The 17937-nt window shown below is 43.9% G+C and overlaps 1 protein-coding gene across 7 annotated transcripts in view; it reads left to right on the top strand.

Moving 5' to 3' along the window:
- LOC122548841 (adrenocorticotropic hormone receptor-like) overlaps nucleotides 1-17937 on the top strand; it is a 99800-nt gene that overhangs the window by 33543 nt on the left and 48320 nt on the right. The window contains exon 1 of one of the 7 annotated variants that reach the window (XM_087986717.1): nucleotides 3576-3642. The exons of the other annotated variants lie outside the window; for them this stretch is intronic. The gene's annotated coding sequence lies outside the window, so the exon portion shown is untranslated. Of the gene's footprint in view, nucleotides 1-3575; nucleotides 3643-17937 lie in introns of those variants that run through there. 7 annotated transcript variants of the gene reach the window in all.

Genomic DNA, 17937 nt, shown 5'->3' with positions numbered 1-17937 from the left:
CTGGAGCGCTGCTGCAGGCCCAAGACAGTAATGTCGCTGTGGGAACACAGCGGTGTGTTGAAGTGGACAGAATATAGATGTTCTGCAAAGCAGTCACACAGTCTGTGTTTCGTCTCCCCAGCGTAGAGGAGACCACACTGTGAGCAGCAAATGCAGGAGACTTAGATTGAGTGAAGTGCAGGTAAATCACTGCTTCACCTGGAAGGTGTGCTTGGGACCTTGGATACTGAGGAGGGAGGCAATAACTGGGCAGGTGTTGCAGGGGAAGGTGCTGTGGTGGGAGTGAAGGAGGAGGGGACCAAGGTATCCCAGAGGGAATGGTCCCTACGGAAGGCTGACGAGAAAGGAGAGGGTGTCCGGTGGTGGCATTCCACCAGAGGTGGTGGAAATGGCGGCTAATGACCCTTTGGCTAAGGATGCTGATGGGATGGAAAATGAGCACTGGGAGACCATATCGCCATTGTGGAAGGGAAGGGAAGGAGTGAGGGCCGAAATGTGGAAGATGACTAAGGGCTCTATCAAAGATGGTGGCAGTTGAGGAAAAAGGTGGACATTTCTGAAGCCCTCACTGGGGAACATGACATCATCAGAATAGATGTGACGAGACGGAGCAACTGGGTGAATGGGATGAAGTCCTTGCAAGAAGCAGGGTATTGAGATAAGTGTGGGAGTCAGTGGGTTGTAATGGAAGGATAGAATCAGGCTATATACTCAGACATCTCTTCTCTTAGCATAATATATAAATATATACAAATACAGCACCTGTATAAGACCATAAGACCATAAGACATAGGAACAGAAGTAAGGCCATTCAGCCCATCGAGTCCACTCTGCCATTCAATCATGGCTGATGGGCATTTCAACTCCACTTACATGCATTCTCCCCGTAGCCCTTAATTCCTTGTGACATCAAGAATTTATCAATTTCTGCCTTGAAGACATTTAGCGTCCCAGCCTCCACTGCACTCTACGGCAATGAATTCCACAGGCCCACCACTCTCTGGCTGAAGAAATGTCTCCGCATTTCTGTTCTGAATTTACCCCCTCTAATTCTAAGGCTGTGTCCACGGGTCCTAGTCTCCTCGCCTAACGGAAACAATTTCCTAGCGTCCACTCTCTCCAAGCCATGTATTATCTTGTAAGTTTCTATTAGATCTCCCCTTAATCTTCTAAACTCCAATGAATACAATCCCAGGATCCTCAGCCGTTCCTCATATGTTAGACCTACCGTTCCAGGGATCATCCGTGTGAATCTCCACTGGACACGCTCCAGTGTCAGTATGTCCTTCCTGAGGTGTGGGGACCAAAACTGGACACAGTACTCCAAATGGGGCCTAACCAGAGCTTTATAAAGTCTCAGTAGCACAACGGTGCTTTTATATTCCAATCCTCTTGAGATAATTGACAACATTGCATTCGCTTTCTTAATCATGGACTCAACGTGCATGTTTACCTTTAGAGAATTCTCAACTAGCACTCCCAGATCCCTCTGTACTTTGGCTTTACGAATTTTCTCACCGTTTAGAAAGTAGTCCATGCTTGTATTCTTTTTTCCAAAGTGAATAGGCCATTCAGTACTATTTGTCTATACTGATGTTTATGCTGCACACAAGCCTCAACCCACACTGTTCATTTATTCCATTAACATATCTTGCTATTTCTTTCTTCCTCATTTTTATATCCAGCTTCCACTAAAATGCCTCAATGTTATTCACGTCAGGTCTTTGTGTTAATGAGTTGCAAATTCTAACCATCTTCTGGATAAAGAGTTTTCCTGAATTTCTTGTGATTCATTCACAATTATTTAATTTTATGTATTATCCCTGATTCTGCTTTTAACCATAAATCATCTCCACATCTACGCCATCAAACGTTTTCATCATCTTAAAGTCCTTTATGCGGTCACCACTCTGCCTTCTCTTTTCTAGAGAAAAGAGCTCCAGCCTGTTCAATCTTCTTTGATCGATATAACCTATCAGTACCAGTATCATTCAGAAATGGCTCTGTTGTGATGCCACAACTGCAGAGAGCAAATCTATTTTTCTTCAATCTTCAATCATGTATCCCTTAATATTCAACCCAATTCTTGCAGCCTGAAGACATGTTTCCATAATGGCTTTGAAATCAGATTTATTTATTGCAATGTGTGCTATTGATTCACTTCCTTAGTTATGAATGCTATGCACATTCAGATGCGGCCTATTTGTTACCATTGTTAAATCTAATCTTGGTTTGTTGCTAGGTATTTTTGCTCTCCCTTACTTGCCAGCTGTGACCCTCATTTCCCATATGACTACTTTCCTTTCTACTTTCCTAGTTACGTAATTCTCAGGAATACTGGCCCCAGCACGGTTTGAGAATAGACCATCCTAAGAGTACAGCCCCATTTTCCCAGTACTATAAGAATATAAAGTACAGGTGCAGAATCTGACCATTCAGCCCAGTAAGTCTGTTCTGCTATTCAATGAGTTATGGCAGGTCTAATCACCTTCACTTCCATTTTCCTGCCTATCCCCATAACTCTTGGTCCAAGTTCTTGCAGTATGTGTCTGCCCCTCGGTCCTGCACACAGCAGTTGTATCCCCGTGTAGCAAGGGGTTCTCAATGGCAGGTCAAAGGCACATCATAGGGTGATCAGGTAGGTCACCACCACCTCCAGAGCAACCTGACTCGATTGGAAATGACCTTGAACATAATGTTGCAACCCATATTCAGCAGTGAGGTGGACCACCAATTCCTAATTTCCTCCTTCATCCACTTCCACCTATAGGTGAGGGTGATGATGCTTTTCCTTATGGATTCAGACACGGCACTGCCCAGAGGCATGCTATCATACACCTCCAACAGGTATTAGCTAACCAAGCCCCATAGAGATGATTACAACTTGGCCAGTACGCCGTCACTCCCTCGAGCTTTACTCTTCCCAAGGACTCAAGGGCCTTAGACAGTTCCTCCAGAATTAGTGGCTTATCCTGACTTGCCCGTGTACTAACATCTAAAAACTTCTTCCTGATAGAGGACAGGGATGACTGAGAGGCTGTGATGTCTTTGGGATTCACATCATACAGATCACTATAAGGGATGTATTAATCGTCAAGACAGTGATACCGTCATTGCGCTGTTTCTTCTCTCAGGGCATTGATCACAGAGCTCTCTCTCTCTCTCTCTCTCTCTTTCTGTGTCTCTGTCTCTCTCTCTGTCTCTCTCTCTGTCTCCCTCCCTCTCTCTGTCCGTCTCTCTCTCTCGTTCTCTCTTTCTCTCTCTCTCTCTCTGTTTCTGTGAACATTCTGGAAGAGAAAATGCAATTGCATCCTATCCTGCTCTACCCACTAGACTTGAGAGTGTAAGATGATCTTAGAGGATTGTTGGCTCTTCACTTGCTGGACACTAACCCCATTAACCACAGCAGGAGCAGGTTTTGCAGCGTTTCTGGAGTTGGAGCATTTCCCTCAGTTCCTGTCTCGTCTTCTCAAACCTTTGGCGATGAAGATCATCTTGATGTTTATTTTAATCATCTCTTGCCAGAGTTCTGGAGACTCAAAGAGGGAGTTGATGGTTTCCGTCCTTTGTCACCCCTTTGGAGTTCCTCGTTGTTTTCTGGGGCCCAGTTTGAAATGGTGTCAGGAGCCGTAGGAAATTGTGGTAAGTGCAAGGACATGTCCTCTGAGTATGGGCAAACCCTTTAGACCCCTTCACCATCAGCGATGGTGCTTGCGATATGGTTCAGAGTAGCCAAGGGCATACACCAAAAGCTGGAAGAAGTAAATCATTCTAAGAAAACAAAAATTGGAGAATGTGGGAGCAATGCTCCCTCTCCATAGCTGGTAGAGACTTGGTGATTGTGAAGCACTCTCGCTGTTAATGTACATGGTACAGGTTTAGCCCAACTGCACCAGGGCAATGACCCAAGCTGTCTTAGAGTCGCAGAGTTATAAGAGTTGTACAGAACGGACACAGATCCTTCAGGCTAACTTGCCCATGCCAACCAGATAGCCTAAATTAATCTAGTCCCATTTGCCAGCATTTGACACATAACTCTCTAAACCCTTCATATTCATGTACCCATCCAGATCCTTTTTAACTGTTGAAATGGAACCAGCCTCCGTCACTTTCCCTGGCAGACCACTCCTTACATTCACCAGCCTCTGCATCAAAAAGTTGCCCCTCATGTTCCCTTCAAGTCTTTCCCCTCTCAACCTAAACCTGGGCCCTCTATTTTTAGAGTACCCCATCCCAGGAAAAAGACTTTGGCCTTTACCCTATCCATGCCCCTCATGATTTTATAAACCTCTATAAGGTCACCCCCTCAGCCTCTGAGGCTCCAGAGAGAATAGCCTCAGTCTGTTCAACCCCTCCCTATAGCTGTAAACCTCCAGTCCCAGGAACATCCTTGTAAATCTTTACTGAACCTTTAAAGAAAGAACTGCAGATGCTGGAAATCAAAAACACAAGCAGAACCTCTGAGGAAAAGTCACTCAACCCCGAAACGTTAATTCTGATTTCTCTCCACAGATGCTGCCAGACCTGCTGAGCTTTTCCAGCAATTTCTGTTTTTGTTTTCTGAACCCTTTCAAGCTTAACAACATTTTTCCTACAGCAGGAAGACAGAACTGATCACAGAATTAAATCTCCAGACAAAAGGAGGATAGCATACTCAGGGTCATCCTTATTTTGATGGCCACAGATGTCTTACAGCACAGAAAGAGGCCACTCAGCCCTTACTCCCTGTACTGGTTCTCTGTGTGTGGCTGTACCAAGCAATGTGTATACACTCCATACATATCTGCTGAATGGCTTCCCTCTACACTGTATCCAGATATGGAAATCAATTCTACAGAGAGTTCTATCTGGCATGTTGAAAATTGTTTGTCAGAGTTATGGAGCAATAATCCACTAATTAGAAATCTGACCATATTGAGTTCAGTACTAATTTTATGCCCTAAGTAATTTCCCTCTCCATTGAAGTCAACAGAGAGATTTATTGGTACAGGGTATGCCAGTGTTACATATGATCCGATGGTCTTCTCACTCAACAACTCAGGTTAAATATCCCCCCGAACCAATAAGGAGAACATACTTTTACGTTACCTGAGAGAAAGTCAAAGAAGCTGCTGCTGGGTGGTACAGTAGTTCAGTGGTTAGCACCGCTGCCTCACATGGACCCAGGTTTGATTCCAGCCTCGGGTGACTATCTGTGTGGAGTTTGCACATTCCCCCTGTGTCTGTCTGTGTGTGTGCTCTGGTTTCCTCCCACAATCCAAAGGTGTGCAGGTTAGGTGAATTGGCCATGTCAAATTGCCCACAGTTATTCAAGGATGTGCAAACTAGGTGCAATAGTCATGGGTAAATATAGAATAATAGGGTAGGGAAATGGGTCTGGGTGGGTTATTCTCCGGAATGTGGTGTGAACTTGTTGGGCCGAAGTGTCTGTTTCCACATATAGGGGTTCTATGATTCTAAAGGGCAGCATTGCCCCTGCAGAGAATGATTCAAAAAGAGCTTACAGAAAAAAAGTTCATGGTTCAATACATGAATAATAAAGCTGTCAGAAGGTGCCAAATGAATCGAAGAGTACATTAACCTGTAAATTGTGACTGAGTGTGAAGAAGAAACATCTGTGTTTCAAGAGAGTCTTGGGAATATGACTAAGGTTAAAGGATAAGCTTAAATGATTTAAAAGCAGAAAGAACATGACCACTGTTAAAGGGAAAATGGGAAGATTATCGAGCAAAGGAGAAAACAATTGTTTCATAAGGTAAAGGCAGAAACTCAGAGCATTATGCTTCAAATTGATTGTGAGGTAGCATTTAAATGAATGCAACATAACACGCAGGGACACTTTGACCTTGCGATGAAAACAAATGGGTTGATAATGGGAGTGAGGTACTCTGAGGAAAAAAATATGGTTGCAGGGAATGTTTGGATAGCTTGAGAACTGACTTTTTGGTAACTTTCAGTAAGCTTTCTGACTTGGATTTATCACTATATATCTGCCAACACCACAGGCAAGAGAGAGACTCAAGCATTTAATCACAGAAGATGCTGTTAACAGTCAACTATTAATCAACTTCCTTCTTTTATTAGGTCACAATGTCAGGCTTTAAGGAAGTGTGGTGCACTTGATGCAGGGGTGATGCAGAAGTGATGTGTTAATGTCTAATATAAGTGTTTGAGATTAGTTTTCAGATTCGGAGGTTGATCCTTCAAGCCTTTAAAAAAACTATTGAAAATCATACTCCTATATATTATTAATGTTAACAACCTGTCACAGATTATACTTTATTACACAACCGTTCTTGAATCTTCTGAACCTACCCACCAGAACTATTATAGCTGTATGCCTCAACAATATCTCTACTTCAGTAAATCATCCTGAGCTGATTGTTCTTGAATCCTTTGAGAAGTAGCGTGATGAACCATTATCTGTCTACTTTCATTAAATTGAAATTTAAAGAAGCCAGACAGCCCCTGGTGGGGCACAATAACAAAATCAATGGAAAGTTACTGAATTGCAATGGAAATTTGGCCACATTTATTCAGATAATACATCCCAGCTCCCTGCAGTGAGCACTGGTTTCAAAAAGCCAGTATTGTATAAATGCATAAAATATATTGTATACATAAATACTGTGGCAACAAGAACAGGCCAGAGGCTACAAATTCTGTGGCAGGTAACTCGCCCCCTGCTTGCCCAAAAGCTGCCACCATCTATAAGTCTACAGACAGGAGGTGGAAGAACACAACAAGACAGGCAACATCAGGAGGTGCAGAAGTCAACGTTTCAGGTGTAACCCTTCTTCAGGACTGGGGGCTGGGAGTGGGGGGAGCTGCAGATAAAGGGGGAGGCAGGGGCAGGGTGGTGAAATGGGGATAGGTGAAGACAGGTAGAGGGTATGACCTGATTGGTCAGTGGGAGGTAAGAATCCAGTTGGTGGCAGGGAGCAGTGGAAGGGTGTGGGAGGAGCTGGGAAGGGAGTCAGGGGATGGGAAGGGAGGTTATTTGACATTGGAGAAGTCACTGTTGAGTCCTCTGGGCTGTAGGGTGCCCAGGCCAAAGATAAGGTATTGTTCCTCCAATAGGAGCTGTGGTTTGTTTTGGCCATGGAGGAGGCCAAGGATGGTCATGTCAGAAAGGGAGTGGTTGGGGCGATTGAAGTGATGGTGACAGGGAGGCCCAGTCAGCCCCTGTGGACCCGGCTGCGATGCTAGATGAGCTGTTCCATGAGTTTACGTCCGGTCTCCCCGATGTAGAGAAGACCACATCAGGTTGGAAGAGAGGCAGGTGAACCTCTATGTCACCTGGAAGGACTGTTTGGGGCCCTGGATGGAGGTGAGGGGTGGTGTACTGGCAGGTTTTGTCTCTAAACATCTACAAGTCAGCAGTGTGATGGAGTATCCCCCATTTTCCTGGATGAGTGCAGCTCCAGCAACACTCAAGAAGCTTGACACCATCCCAGAGTACTGTGTGCATGACTGGTCCCATACTTATGGAAGAATGTTAATGTGTTGAAAGCAGTTTAGAGAAGGTTGACGAGACTAAAGCCTGGAATCTGAATATTGCCTTATGAGTAGAGGCTAGACAGACTAGACCTGCAACCTCTGGAGTTTAGAAAAGTCAGAGTGTCTTAGTTGAAACATATAAGTTCCCGAGGGGAATTCACCAGGTGGATCTAGCAAGGATGCTTCCTCTTGTGGGAGAGGCTAGAATTTCAGGTCATAGGTGTCGCCCATTTAAGACAGGAAAAGATACTTCTCTCGGAAGATTGAGAGTCTTCGGAGTTTCCTTTCTCAAGAGGCAGAGGATGCAGAATCTACTACAAATGTTGTTGTAGTAGAGGTAGATGGATTCTGATCACCAAGGGGATGAAAAACTATTGGGAATATATAGGAACGTCGTATTGAGGCTAAAATCAGATCTGCCATCATCTGATTGAATGGCAGGCCAGGCTCAAAGGGTCAAGCGTTCATATGTTCATATGTTTTTCTTTGGAAAGGTATCCGATTTGATTGGTGCCCCATTACCCCACCTTCAACATTCACGTCCTTCAAGGCATAGTTCATTATTACTACCCATTTCCACCTCAGTTTGCAATAGTGCTAACTGTGTGTGTTTGAAGAAAGATACAAAGTGGGAATAATTCAAAACACAACAAGATGCTAATGATGCATATGAGAGAGAGCAGTTTGACCCCTGAACTATTCAGTAATAACGACACAAATTGAAAACTAAAGCTAGCATGTGATGCTTCAAACTGTGGAGTTTTATTAAAATCATTCACAGGATGTGGGTGTTGGTGTCTGAGCCATCATTTTATTGCCCATCCCTAGCTGTCCTTTAGATAAACTGCCTTCTTGAACCGTTGAAGTCCATTTGGAGTAGGTAAACACAAAAAGCCATTAGTGAGAGAGTTCCAGGATTTTGACCCACTGACATTGAAGGAACAGCGATATATTTCCGGGTTGGGATGGTGAGTGGCTTGGAAGGGAACTTGCAGATGATGGTGTTCCCATTGTATCTGCTTGTCCTTCTAGATGGAAGTGGTCATGTGTTTGTAAGGTGCTATCTAAGGATCTGTGGTGAATTTCTGCCATTCAGCTTGTGGATATTATTCACTGCTTATACTGAGTGTCGGGGGCAGAGGAATTGGATGTTTGTGGATGTGATGCCAATCAAGCTGGCTGTTTTATCCTGGGTGGTATTGAACTTCTTGAGTGTTGTTGGAGCTGCACCAATCCAAGTAAGTGGGGACTATTCCTTCACACTGCTGACTTGTGCCTCCTTGTAGATTGTGGACAAGCTTTGGACAATCATGAAGTGAGTTACTCATCTGCAGAATTCCTGGCCTCTTAGCTACTCTGATATCTACAGTACTTATGTGCGAGTGCAGTTGAGTTTCTGGTCAATGGTGAAGCTCAGGCTATTGACATTGGTGGATTCAATGATGGTAATGGCATGGAATGTCGGGGATAGATGTTTAGATTCTCTCTAGATTGCAATAAGTACACGTAAAATGCTGCTTCACCAGGAAGGTGTGTTTGGATCCTTGGACAGTGAGCAGTGAAGCCAGTGTTACAATCCTCTGCAAATGTATGGAAAGGTGCCATTGGAGGCTGAGGATCCTCAGTTGAGGAAAAATAATTGTGTAGGGGGCATCCCAGTGGAAGGTGACATCATCTAAACAGGTGCGATGGAGACAGCGAATCTGAGAGAATGGATAACATCCTTGAAGGAGGAAGATTGTGAGGAAGTGTAGTCAAGCTAACTGTGGGAGTTGGTGGGTTTGGAATGGATATTGGTGCACAGCCTATCCTCAGGAATGGAAACAGTAAAGTCAAGGAAGGGAAGAGAAGAGTCAGAGATATATCAGGTGAAAGTGAGAAAAGGATAGAGTTAGAAGCAAAACTGATTAATCTTTCCAATTCTGGATGAGAGCAGGAAGCAGCACCAATGGTGTAATCAATGTACCAGAGAAAGAGTTGTGGAAGGGACTTCAAGATCCATTGATGATTTCATTGGCAGGTGGGAATCCGAAATTTGAAACACAAACAGATCTACCATGATCTTATCGAACGGTGGTGCAGGCTTAAGGGACCAAATGGTGTGACCCTGCCCCTAAATCATATGTTGGAAACAGAAAGGCCCCCATTGTAACACATTGACAAAATGCATCTCTGCCTGATATTCAGGTCTATTCAATTTCTGATTGCTGGTTTTGATTCTCTGTGCAGTTCATGGGAACACAGTTCCCAATACATCAGTGAGCATAACTTGTTGATGGACTTTTTTCTTACTGGGAACATCTTCGATGAAATTAAGTGACACGTGGATTTAAAGCACCTAGCGATGATTTACTTCTTTGCAATGATCTCTGGCAGTGAGGCTGAAATAAACATATTCCCTGTGGACCAGGGCAGCATTAACTGCTGCACTAGGCCTCATGTATGTCGAATTAGTTATTGTCTGCTCTCTAAAATGCCATCTGCAATCTACACAGCACTGTTCGTGACTCTCCAAGCAGTATAAATGTTAACTGGAAGGTGCTAGCAGTCCACAGCTACATAAAGCACTCGATAACGAAAGAGATTTCCTTAACAACTGGTGCTATTGGCAAATTTCTGATGAAGTAGCCTATTAATTTACACATGATTCCTAAAGAACTGGCACAGGCACATATTAATTTTCTAAGATTGCCTTGTTTTATTGCCATAGAAATTGGAGAAGTGAATGCTCTTATCCAACCACTCTACGCAGCACAAGATAGAAGTACTTTTTCCAGTTACAGAGATAGATGGTTAGTTAGTTTAGATGTCTGGTTGATACCAGAGTGATACCAACAGATTGGGTTCAATTTCTGCACCAGTGAAGATTAACATGGAAGAATCTCCTCTCACCCTTTTCTCTTGTCTGAGGCATGGTGACCTTCAGGTTAAAACACCACCAGTTGTCTCTCTCTAATGAGAAAATGGTGATGTTTACCTATACTTGACCTTTACCAAGGTGACCAACTGAATTCTTTACCTAGATCAAGTTTGAAGCAATGAGATTCAACAACCAGGTTACTTAATAAAGAAATCATTGATTTATTCTCAAAACAAAATGTATACCATAAAGATGCAAAAACTGGTTAACATACACTAAGCTTTCTCTTTAGTACTGAGTGGGTGTTCAGAGAAGTGGGGTATGGATGCTAGGGCAACTTCTTGCTCTTCCTGCAGAATGTGGGAGACATGGCACACGTCTCCGCTGGCTACATCTGCGGGAAGTGCATCCAACTCCAGCTCCTTGAAAACCGTGTTAGGGAATTGGAGCTGGAGCTGGATGAACGGCGGATCATTTGGGGGGCTGAGGGGGTAATTGAGAGGAGTTACCGGGAGTTGGTCACTCCTAAGGCTCAGGACAAGGATAGATGGGTTACAGTCAGGGGGAGGAAAGGGGACAGTCAGACAGTGCAGAGATCCCCTGTGGACATTCCCCTCAGCAATATGTATACCATTTTGGATACTGCTGGGGGGGATGACCTACCAGAGGAAAGCCATAGCAGTCAGTTCTCTGGCACTGAGCCTGACACTGTGGCAAAGAAGGGAAGGGGGCAGAATAGAAAAGTACTCGTGGTAGGGGACGCAATAGTTAGGGGAATCGACAGGAGATTTTGTGGTCAGGATCGGGATTCCCGGAAGGCATGTTGCCTCCCTGGTGCTAGGGTCTGGGACGTCTCCGATCGGGTGTATAAGGTTCTAAAAGGGGAGGGCGAACAGCCAGAAATCGTGTTACATATTGGCACTAATGACATAGCCAGAAAAAGGATTGAGGATATAAAAAGTGATTTCAGTGAGTTAGGATGGAAGCTGTAAAGCAGGACGAACTGCGTAGTGTTTACTACCAGTGCCACAAGATAGCGAGGCAAGGAACAGGGAGCAGGCGCAGCTTAACACGTGGCTGCGCAGCTGGTGTAGGAGGGAGGGCTTCAGATATGTAGATAATTGGGATGCCTTCTGGGGAAGGCGGGGCCTGTACATGAAGGACGGATTGCATCAGAACTGGAAGGGGACCAATATCCTGGGTGGAAGGTTTGCTCGAGTAGTTTGAGAGGGTTTAAACTAGTATGGCAGGGGGGTGGGAACCTGAGCTATATACCGGAGGTGAGAGTTGATGCAGATGAGGCAATAGCAAGAGGTAGACCAGCTAGTGCGAAGGACTTTCCTGGGAAGGAACCAAGGGATCAGTTAAAGTGTGTTTGCTTTAACTCAAGGAGTATCAGGAATAAAAGTGATGAACTTAGAGCATGGATCAGTACCTGGTGCTATGATGTTGTGGCCATAAAAGAGACATGGGTTTCTCAGGGGCAGGAATGGGTGCTGGATGTTCCAGGGTTTAGAGCATTTAAAAAGAATAGGGAGGGGTAAAAAGAGGAGGGGGTGTAGCACTACTAATCAGAGAGGGTATCACAGCTACAGAAGCTTCCATTGTCGAGGAAGATCTGCCTACCAAGACAGTATGGGTGGAAATTAGGAACAGCAAGGGAGCAGTCACCTCGTTAGGGGTTTACTATAGATCAGTGCTGGAAAAACGCAGCTGGTCAGGCAGCATCCAAGGAGCAGGTGAATCGACGTTTTGGCCATTAGCCCTTCATCATTGTATGGTGTGACCATTGAACATTTGGAGATGTCCCAACAGCAAATGGACGAAAGCAGTTCAAGAAGGCAGCTCACCGTTACCTCCTCCAGGGTGATTAGGGAAGGATAATAAATGCCACACCAGCCAATGATGCCCACATTCTTTGAATAAATAATATTAAATGGGTGACCTGGCCATTTGGTGTCTGTCTTTTTTGAGTCAGGTCTTTTATCAAACAACAGGAAGTGACTGGTGGATTACCATGGGTATCGGTGCTTGGAAGCCAGCTATTCTCAATATATTTAATGATTTGGATGAGGGAACTAAATACAATATCTCCAGGTTTGCAGACATGGGTGGGAGGGTGAGCTGTGAGGAGGTTGCAGAGATGTTGCAGTGCGATTGGGACAAGTTGAGTGAGTGGGTAAATGCATGGGTGATGCAGAATAGTGTGGATAAATGTGACGCTAAGGAAAATATGAGGTTAAAACAGGAAAGCAGCTTATCATCAGAGTGGGAAAGAGGAACGTGCAACAAGACCTGGGTGTCCTTGTACACCAGTTGCTGAAAATAAGCATGTAGCTGCAACAGGCAGTGAAGAAGGCAAATATTATGTTGGCCTTCATAGCGAGAAGATTCGAGTACAGGAGCAGGGATGCCTTGCTGCAAAAATATAGGGTCTTGGTGAGACCATACCCGGTGTATTGTGGACAGGTGTGGCCTCCTTTGTCTGAGGATGTTCTGGCTCTGGACAAAAGTTTATCAGACTGATTCCTGAGACAATAGGACTGATGTAACAGGATTGTTTGGGACAATATTCACTGGAGTTTAGCAGAATGAGGAAGGATCTCATCGAAACCTATCGAATTCTAACAGGTCTGCACCGGTTAGGTGCAGGAAGGATGATCCCAAAGGCAGTAGAGTCCAGAACCAGGCGTTGCAGTCTAAGGATATGGGCAAAACCATTTGGACTGAGTTGAGGAGAATTGCCTTCACCCAGAGCTGGTGAGTCTGTGGAATTCATTGCCACAGAAAGTGGTTCAGGCCAAAACATTGAATGATTTCAAGAATGAGTTGGATATTGTCCTTAGAGCAAAAGGGATCAAAGGGTATGTATGGGGCGAAAGCAGGAACAGGGGAGTGAGTTGGGTGATCAGCCATGATCATATTGAATGGTGTATCAGGCTCAGAGGGCTGAATGGCCTACTCCTCCTCCGAGTGTCTGGGTTTCTCTGTGAAAGTTCCACCTGATGTGTAACAGATGGTGACGATGAAATTGGATAAAAATGCAAATAATTTATCTGCACTCAGCAGCTGAGACTGAGAAGAACAAAATACCTTTGTTACCTGCTGGGATTATGAAGATTTTCAACTAGTTCATGTTAATCTTAGTGTTTCTAAACACAGTGGCTGCACTTACAGGGTCCTAGTGTCCATCTGATTCATGTACAGTCTACACTGGTTTTGATGATTGAACTTCAATATTGGTTTCAATACCAGTGTTGCAGCCATTGGGTCAATGTGAAATGTTAAAAAGGCTGGATTCGCATCATGATTTTCTATAGTTCATGTTTCGAGTTTAATTAGTTATGTTATTATTTTAATACAATCCAAGTATCTCCACAGTACCAGCTTAAACTATTGTTCCAGTTTTGAGACTGGGTCACATAAGTGACAGACAATGACTACCGGGAGAGGGGGTGGTGACGGTGGGGGTGGTGGTGGGGCAGTTTCAAGCTGAGATGGGGAATGTTTAAGGGAGATGTGAGAGGGGCATTTTTCACAGAGAGGGTGGTAGGAGCCAAGAACACACTGCTAGATGAGGTGGTGGAAGCCGGCACACTGGTGGCATTTGAGAGGCATCTGGATGGTTACATGAATAGGGAGGGAATAGAGGGAATCAGACCGAATCAGGGCAGAAGATATGTCTATTAGTTTAGTTAGAGCATGATGGTCGTCACAAGATTGGAGGGCCAAAGGGCCTGTTCTTCTGTTGTACTTCTCTTTTGTTCTTTTGTATCTCTAACAGAAGTGAATCTAATCATTGTCCCTGACATTCAATGGCATTACCACCTGTCCACAATACACCCGGTATGGTCTCACCAAGACCCTGTATTTTTGCAGCAAGGCATCCCTTACTATCAGCATCCTAGGAGTTATCACTGGCCAGAAACTAAATTTGACTAACCCCATAAATATGGTGACCATAAAAGAAAGTCAGGAGGCTAGGAATTCTGCAGCAAGTAACTCATTGTCTGCCTCCCCAGATCCTGTCCACTACCTACAGGACACAAGTCAGAAGTGTAATGGAGTTCTCTCCATTTGTCACAATGAGTGCAGATCCAATAAAACTCAAGACGCTCAACACCATCCAGGATAAAGCTTAACTGACATCCCTTCCACCATTTTCAGCATTCACTATCATCAGCAGGGTTTTCCCTTCAACAAGATGCACTGCAGTAACTCACCAGGACACCTTAGACAGCATCTTTTAAACTTGCGACCTTAATCATCCAGAAGTATAATGACAGTGGATACATGGGAGAAAGTGAGGACTGCAGATGCTGGAGATCAGAGCTGAAAATTTGTTGCTGGAAAAGTGCAGCAGGTCAGGCAGCATCCAAGGAACAGGAGAATCGACGTTTCGGACATTCCTGAAGAAGGGCTCATGCCCGAAAGGTCGATTCCCCTGCTCCTTGGATGCTGCCTGACCTGCTGCGCTTTTCCAGCAACACATTTTCAGTGGATACATGGGACCAACACAAGCTGCAAGTTCGGTTCTAAGCCGCTCAGCATCATGACAAGGAAATATATCGCTCACTGTTAACTGATGCCAGATTAAAATCCCGGAACTCCCTCCCCAAAGCACTGGGGGTTTCTCTGCAACCAAACCAGTTCAAGGAGGCAGCTCACTAGAAGCGTCCCGAGGGCAATTAGGGCTGGGCAATAAATGCTGACTGACCCAGCAATACCCATGTCCCATGAATGAATAAGACAAATGTGAAGTTTGAAAAACGGATAAGTGTCTTTGTCCAATTTGAGGTAGTATGCTGTGGCCTGAAAAATCAATGGAACAGATGTACAACCAGTAAAAGAGAGTCTCGAGGTTATAGTTAATGCCTCAAAGCCAAATAATATGTTTGTGTTTAGGCATTTTATCAACATGGTTCAATATTAGTAATCATTTCTGCCTGAGTTCACATTAGGCCTACTTCTACATGTTGCTGAAGAAAGATGCAAATGAGAATGATTCAAAGCCTAACAAGATGCTTATGATGCATATGAGAGAAGCTTGAGCTATTAACTATTCATTCATTCCGAAACAAATTGCAACCTGAAGCTAGAATCTGATACATTAAGCTGTAGAGTTGGGACAGTGATTAGTCAATAATTAGTTAAGAGTGATTAGTTAACTAAAATAATTTCCAAAGAGGAAGACAAATTGTAAACAGAAGACAAAGCATACATGCCTAAGCAAGGAAGTTACATGTAACATAAGGAGAAACTTCTTCACCCAGGGAGTGGTGGCTGTGTGGAATGCTCTGCCCCAGAGGGCAGTGGAGGCCCAGTCTCTGGATTAATTTAAGAAAGAGTTGGATAGAGCTCTCAAGGATAGTGGAATCAAGGGTTATGGAGATAGGGCAGGAACAGGATACTGATTAAGGATGATCAGCCATGATCATATTGAATGGTGGTGCAGGCTCGAAGGGTAGAATGGCCTACTCCTGCACCTATTATCTATTGTCTATAAGGCCAAAAACTAATAATTTTCAAAGGTCAGTAGCAGGCTGAGGTATTGGGAAACTTTAAAGACCACCAAAGGATTACTAAAAAGAGTAACAAGAAGAGCGAAGGTCAATTATGAACGAAGACTAGCACAAAATATAAAGACATATCAAAAGCTTGTATAAATATATAGAAATGATGAGAATAGCTAATGTTGGTCACTTAAAGGAAAGGGAGGAATACAGAAATGACAGAGGCACTAAATCAATATTTTGCCTCAATTTTCACAATGGAAGATGTGAAATCATATCAATAGAAACAGGTAATGGAGGACAATTAAAACAATTGCTATCAGTAGGAAAAACGTACTGAGGAAACTATTGGGCCTAAAAACAGACAGTTTCCCCAGAGCCTGATGGCCTACATACTAAGGTCTTAAAGAAAGTGGCAACAGAGGTAGTGGATGTATTGGTTATAATATTTCAAAATTCCCTATATCCTGGAACATCCCAGGGCACTGTAAAATGGTCAATTATTTAAAAGGGGGTGGGAGGCAGTAAAATGAAACTAGCTTAACCTTAGCTTAACATCTACCAATGGGAAATTGGACCATAAAAACCCATAGATTTAGGAGCAGAATTAGGCCCTCCGGCCCACCAAACAATGATGGCTGATCTGATTTCAACCGCATTCTCCTGCTCTCTGCCCATAACCTTTGATTCCCTTACTAGTCAAGAATCTATCTATCTATGTCTTAAATACAATCAATGACTTGGTTTCCACTGCATTTTATGGAAACGAATTCCACAGAGTCACCACCCTCTGGCTGAAAAAATCTCAACTCATGCAAATTGTGTTCCTGTGATCTTATTTCATAGATGATGGTCAAGAGGATACAGCAATTGTGTCATGTACTCTAACCAAGAGTGAGCATATCTATGCACAGATAGGAAAGAAAGTGTTGATAAGTAATATTAGAATCAAAGGTTTCACCAGTTTTTGTTGAGTAGAATCTTCACAATTGCATCCGATCATAATTTCCCGGGGTATATACTGAGTCCAAGTCTGTAAAAGTTTCAAGGATGCAGTGACGGACTGTACTTCTCTCACAGTATCATTGCAACACCAAATAGCATGGTTCAAAGAAGAATACTGCATCCATTTGTGTTTGTCACATGAAGAGTCAAACCGTGGCTGTGAAGGTGCAATCTTTATAATGGGAGCTGTGGCTGAGGTCTTTCCTGTTACTAAAATGAAAATTGCAGCTGAATTTCAGAATAGCCTCATTTTAGAAAGAGTTTCAGAAGAAACTTTGAAAAGTTGGACAGAGTTTGACTGAAGCGCAGACGATGTACTGAAATTGTTCCACAACCATCGCAATGTGTGAATGGGGATGTGTTAGGAGGAGAAAGTGAGGGCTGCAGATGCTGGAGATCAGAGCTGAAAATGTGTTGCTGGAAAAGCGCAGCAGGTCAGGCAGCATCCAAGCAACAGGAGAATCGACGTTTCGGGCATAGGCCCTTCTTCAGGGATGTGTTAGGAGAGTTCACACAGAGGCCATTCCTAGCTCTTTAAGAGACAAGATTCTGGCAATATGTCATTCTGAAAATACAGAAATAGGCAGCCAGAAGCTGCCCGGTCTCTGTATTATCTATTGCATCATTTGACCACAATCAGAGGTAAACCCCCAAAAACTCCCTTTCAATCATGGTCACGGATGAGTTGATCATTTCCAACAGGGCAAACATGGCAGTTAAGAAGACCTTTAGCACGCTTACCTTCATTGCTCAGACTATTGAGTGTAGGAGTTGGGACATAATGTTGAGATTGTGCAAGACGATGGTGAGGCCTCTTCTGGAGTACTGTGTCCAATTCTGATCATCTTGTTATAGGAAGGATATTATTGAGCTGGAGAAGGTTCAGAAAAGATTTACTAGGATGTTGCTGGGTATGGAAGGTTTGAGTTATAAGGAAAGGCTGGATAGAGTCATAGAGTCATAGAGATGTACAGCATGGAATCAGACCCTTCAGTCCAACCCATCCATGCCAACCAGATATCCCAATCCAATCTAGTCCCACCTGCCAGCACCCGGACC

This window comes from Chiloscyllium plagiosum, unplaced genomic scaffold (genome assembly GCF_037043375.1).
Source record: "Chiloscyllium plagiosum isolate Xiang-an unplaced genomic scaffold, Cpla_swu_hap1 HiC_scaffold_4, whole genome shotgun sequence".
Taxonomy (NCBI): Eukaryota; Metazoa; Chordata; class Chondrichthyes; order Orectolobiformes; family Hemiscylliidae; genus Chiloscyllium; species Chiloscyllium plagiosum.
This window is presented reverse-complemented; position numbering and strand designations above follow the sequence as displayed.